The sequence below is a fragment of the Octodon degus genome, unplaced genomic scaffold, assembly GCF_000260255.1.
Source record: "Octodon degus isolate 3935 unplaced genomic scaffold, OctDeg1.0 scaffold00170, whole genome shotgun sequence".
NCBI lineage: Eukaryota > Metazoa > Chordata > Mammalia > Rodentia > Octodontidae > Octodon > Octodon degus.
This window is the reverse complement of record NW_004524746.1, coordinates 6088600-6094722: the sequence shown is the minus strand read 5'-3', so window position 1 is coordinate 6094722 and position 6123 is coordinate 6088600. Positions and strand designations below refer to the sequence as shown.

General features: G+C 36.2%; 1 non-coding gene across 1 annotated transcript; it reads right to left on the bottom strand.

Annotated features, from left to right (window-relative positions):
* Positions 1 to 2860: 2860 nt before the first annotated feature.
* LOC111813194 lies at positions 2861 to 2989 on the bottom strand. The gene has a single exon (XR_002818515.1). It is a non-coding gene; the product is annotated as a small nucleolar RNA SNORA11 (small nucleolar RNA).
* Between the last annotated feature and the right edge of the window lie 3134 nt (positions 2990 to 6123).

Genomic DNA, 6123 nt, shown 5'->3' with positions numbered 1-6123 from the left:
CCTGGACATCTGCTGGGAATGGAAGAATGGCTACCAGCTTAGAATAATTTCAAAACAAATTATTTCTGCTACTCCAGCGAGCATTAAGTAAATGATAATTCATTATATCACTGACAAAATGTCAGTTTCCAAGAGAATTCAGAGCATAAGAATTGTGTGAAAATTCACCCAAATTTTCTGTTACAAACTGCATAGTTTTTGTTCTTACACCAGCTGTAAAACTGGCCTGTCATTGCCCTTGGATAAGCCACATTTGCACATATACATGATCATAGCCCCAGTATTTTTTCTGCGAACTGTGGATATAGAGCTATGGTCTACAGCAGGTATCACCAAATAGCCAGCTTTGACCAGCATGCCTCAGGAGCCTGGTAGGTACTGGCTACATAGCAGGAGGTGAGCAGCTCAGGAACTAGCATATCACCATCTGCACTTACAGGCCATCTTCCAGTCTGAGCTATACCTCCTGTCAGGTCAGCAGAGGTGTTAGAGTCTCCTAGAAGCATGAACATGCTGGAAATTGTGTATGCCACGGATCTAAGTCATGTGACCCTGCTGAAGATTCAAGGCCTGATGATCTAAGGCAACGCTGAGGACCCACTATTAAGATACCAAATGCCAATGGCTTTACAAGTATGTCTGAGAGAAGTTCAAATCTCCATATATTGGATTAAAGGGAGGATGGACTACCTTGAGATTTCCACAAGAGCGTGAAAATTCTACTTCAATTTCCAACGTCCTATGGTTGTAAAGCAGAGATTCTTTGAAGTGGTAGCAACCAAAATGAGGTTACAGAGTATAGTGGACATCACATAAATATACTGGTGCATGTCTGGGTGTCACTGTGCTCCATCGCCATCAGATAGGATCTTCTAGTTGTATCTCAGGGCTCCCAGAGATTCTGCATTTTAGTGATTTTTGTAATTATTTCATTGTATCTCATTATTTGATAATAACAAGAAGTATTAGTATGAGCTTCACACTAGTAAACATTGTATATTACAACAGCATACTTTGCAGTGATAATAGTTTTTGATTATCATTCTAAAACCTATAATGAATAATATATATCAGCCATTTGTTCAATTTCAGAAAAGCATAAGGTATGCTATGTATTGACCACTACAAGTTGTCACATTATTTCTTCATAACTTCTAGAGCTTCTGTTTTTCACGAATACTTATGTGTTAGTTTCTTACCAACAACTATCTCTGATAAGTGTCAGGCACTAATGTCCTCGACTCAGTACTTTACATTATGCAATGAAAAGTCTACTTACATTCTTTAAAGGCTGGATGCAAAACCTTTTTAAATGTTTAAATGTTAATTTTTTTCTTCTTTCTTCTTCCGACCTAGAATAGACACAAAGCATATTGAAACTATATAAAATATATAAGTAGAACCTATGTATAATCTTAGTGGTGATTAGAATGAACATATCAATATTTTGTCTTTATGCATTTAGATGGCTGATAGAGCAGATGATTTTGAGGTGAGTGATTTTCTGATGGCCACCTTTGGGGGAGTGCTGCCCCTCCCATGCTTCGGTGATGGAAGCAGACATGCAGAGCAATAAATTCAGAATTAGAATTAGCAGAGCTAATTGAATGGTATTCGTTGAACAACCCTGGGAAACCCCAGCATTCTTCACTTCCAGTGTAAACTGCACCCATTCACAGATCGCATGTCCTAGGGCACTGAGATGTGGCTCTTAGAGTATGTATTTGCACCTGTCTCAAGGAATTAACTTAGCTAGTCTCTTATTAGCATACTTTGTACACTTCATTACCTCGGAGACCTTGCTGAAAATGTGACCCTGTGTAGCTGCCGCTTTCTTTGTGAACTGAAAGCTAACCAAGCTTACAGTCAGATTAAGTGGCATGGAAATTTAAGAAGACAGCTGGTGCTTTGCTCGCAAATAGAAACATCACACTCACATCTGATATGTCATTCTTATGCTGTAGAGATATAGTGGGGCTCCAGAGAAATTGCACAACAGGGATCTTTTAAGCATCAGTAATTTTTCTTACTGCTTTGTTATTGAGAATTTGGCCTTAGATTGCCATTGACCATTATAATAGTAAGCAGGATGGGAAAGAAATTTTCCTCTTAACCTGTCTTCCAGAAAGGGAGTAAATTTCTTATCTTCTGAAATTAGGAAATGAAATCCTAATATTAGGGTACATTACTTTGAATTGAAAATTAAATTTCTTCTTATGGGGCAAAATTCTCTTGTCACTCACTGGCTATTCCTTTCAACTTGACTATACTATGCCTTTAAGATTCATCCTCCATGAGCCAGAGTCACAGATGACTTTTAAAATAGCAGAAATTAGCACAAATGGAAGTCTGTTTTCATATTGGCTATTTTAAATATTCATGAAGAAGTCTGCTAATTTAGCTAGTTCTACATTTTGTTTCATGGATATTTTCTTTCTGAATCTTTATTGTTCCCATGAATAAAGAGAATGGACATAAAGAAATAACACTGATTGATTACCCATAGCCCAAGAATTTCACTACGAAAGCAACATAAAAATTTTATATGTAATTAAAAACTTAACACTGCCATCCCCAGAAAAACAATTATGCATTATGTTAATATACAACTTTAAAATGTTCAGGAAATGTGGCCACTTTTTATTCAGCCACATTACATTTCTATAAAATAATTTATTTTTGTTTGTTTTTATTATTATTTTTTATTATTGACACTAGAAATTCAGTCTTTACTTCTGGGACTACCATGGAGCACCATGGATCAGTGGACAGGATCAAAATGCCCACCTCCCTCACTAAACGCTGCACAGCCTTGTCCCATTGGTGCTGTCCAGAAGCCACGTGGAAGTGTATGGAGTACAGGTGTGGGACGTTTGCTCAAAGGAAAGGCACAAGTGTTGTGCCCCTTGTCACAGTGACCCTAAACTCCTGTTGGGTGTGTTATAAAAAGAGAAGCCATTCTTCAGGCCACCTGCTCTGAGCACACCATATCTATAAAATAATTTAGAATTATATTGTTTCTTTATTAGTTTGAAATGGAAAAATAGTTTAGGCATCCTATGCAAAACCGACAGCGATTCAGAAGGTTTGATGTGTTTTCTAGACTTTCCAAGCCCTGCTTGATATATGGCATCTAAAAAACTGATCAGGTTTCCTTTAGGAAAATGATTAAATTTCTCATTACATTCATTTATCATAGATCTAAATGGAAATCATCATTTTTCATAATAAAATGAATTCACATCTTCTTTGAAGAATATCAAACTATCAGAGAGAAAATAATAACAAAAATTTAAATTATGTTCAAGTTTCAGGCTAATTGAAACTTGGGTATCAAAAAAGCCATTGCGATGAATGCCACTAAATCTATTAATTAGGCCACTCCTATTCTTGTAATTCATAGCACAGTTAGTTGTTTCTTTATTTTGTACACTACGACAGCATTTGTCTTTTCTACTAAAACATAATGAGGCAGGTATTGTTTGTCCTGGATGATAATAAAGCCAGGAAACAACAGAAATTGGTATACCTATCACAAGGACACCAAATGCACACATTCCTAGTCTCCAGCTAGCATTATCCTCTAGTCATTTGTGTTTGCTTAATTAACAACAGCAGGTAATTGGGCAGCAAGTTTAACATCACCAAACTGATGAATGAAAATTCATCAATTTTATACAATTTCCTGGGAATTCTAGTAATGCTTGTGTCTAGCTCCATTTGAGGTACACTGATACTTTACATTATGTTTAAGCACTGCAAAATCTCCGCTACATCCATTTAGGAGGTTACAGTGTACAGCTTATTTTTAGTTTTTGTTTATTTCAATTTTTTATTAGCACATGTTTTCAGTACATACATTTTATAATCATCTTGGGGAGTAGGAATTTGCATATAATATAGCTTGTTTCTTTGTCTTTGGACCAGAAATTGAACTCAGGACTTTGATGCTTGCCAGGCAGGCACTGTGTCACTGAGCTATCTCCCCAAACCTATTTCTTCTTTTTAAATCTCCTTCTCCTTTGTCCCTCTCCCTCCTTCCTCTTCCAATTCCCATTCTTCCTTTTCCATTCTTAGTGATATTAATAAATTTTGTTCATATTTATGACATATAACATTTATTTCCATTGAAATTTTTCATTGAATTAGGGTCTTGTATATGGCATATCTTCCTTCTGTTTATTTACCTGGCCCTCCTCTTTACTCTGCATGCTTGAGCCCCTGAAGCCCTTCCCATTTAGAAAAGATGATCCCTTGTCTATGTCTGTCCTTTTTACATTATTCCCTTTACTTGTACTTTGTCTTACTCAGATGATAGATGTCATAGGGTATTTAAACTTGTGTGTCTTATATACTTCACTCAATATTATTTTTTCTCCTAATCCATTTTCCTACAGATGTCTCAAATTTTTCATTCTTTATAGCCAAGTAGTATTATATTATATATAGATGCCACAAGTTTTTATCCAGTAATCTGCTAAATACATACTGTTTCAGGATTAAGCTACCATGACTTACACTAATATAAACACAAGTATGCATGTGTCATGGTAGTTATGTTGTCTGAAGCTCGTTGGGGGATAACTTGGTTATATGGAATTTTTAATTTCAGTTTTTAGAGAAATCTGCACATTAATTCCTATAATGGCTCTACTAGTTAACATTCCCACCAACAATATAGGAAGGCTCCTTTTTGCCACAGCCAGCAAATCTTAGTTTTTATTTCTTGATTGCCATTTTCTGGAGTAAGATGAAATCCTACATCATTTCTATTTGCATTTTTTAGTGACCAGAGATGTTGAACATTATGTTCAAACATGAAGTTATGTTTGTTGACCAACTGTACTTATGCCTCTGAAGTGTGTGTTCATCTCTGTTTTGCAGTTATTTATAAAGTTAAATATTCTCTCACCATAAGACCCAATCATTCATGCTTTGATAATTATACAGGAAAGACAATATTTTATATCTATACAAATATCTACACAAAAAAGTTCTTATTAGCATTATTCATAACGAGAAACTGAAAAATAACCCAAATGCCCACAAACACATAATTGGCGAAAACAAATTTTGAGATCCTGGCAAAATAGGGCCGATCACATCATTAAAAAGCATGTACTAAGGAAGTGTGTAGCAGTGTGTCTGATCTCAAAACAGTTATGCTGAGCATGAACCTCATTCAGAAAATGCACTAAGATATCATCCAAATGATGCTCTCAAAATCCAAAGCTAATTGAAGTGATGCGGCTGGGAGACAGCTCAGCAGAATAAGCGCCTGTCTGGCAAGTACAAGGTTCCAAGTTCGAGCCCCAGTATGGCAAAAACAAAAAAGGAAATAAACAAACAAAACATTAAATGATGAAAGGCATTTGAATGGTTTCTTGGGCTACAGGTGGATGTAAAGGCTGGAGAAGGGGGAAAGAGACTGACGGCGGGTGGGCAGGACGATGCAGATGGATGATGAAAAGGAACCTGAGTCTTGCCTGTAGTGCTGAGTACATTAGTGCAAGTCATTTCGGTGAACGTCTGAAACAAGTGCATTTTATTCCAGGGAAGTCAATTTTAAAAATAATAAATGGGACCAATGAAGTAAAAGAAGGACAAACTATTCAATCCCTCTTTTCTTCATGATAAAAACAGGGACTCTAAAAATTATTATATGTTTAAAGTCCTTTGGTGAATTTTTTCTTAAGAAAAAAATGTAGAAGGTTTTAATATAAAAAGCCTTTGGCTGTCTGCTCCTCCCTACTTAATGTTTGAGCATCATTTTGACAAATCCACCAATCCCGCCCTAATTCTCAGATCTCTTTCCAGTTCCCTAAATACACTAAGCTCTGATTTGTATCTGAACCGTGCACGCAATTCTGTCCAACTAGAGATCCTCTCCCTTGCTCAGACCCAAGCACAGTATTATTTTTTGCCCGTTCTATGTTATGAGGCCCTCAGCAGGTGTATTTTAGGTATTAAATAAATGAAAACTGGGACATGGACTTTTGGAAGGGGCTAAAGACATCTAGGTTGATTATTTCTCTTTTTCCCCTGGAAAGTTTTACTGGAAATATTATAATTCATTAGATGATTTTTACTATTTCAGGCCTTTGCATTCAACTAGAAATAGAG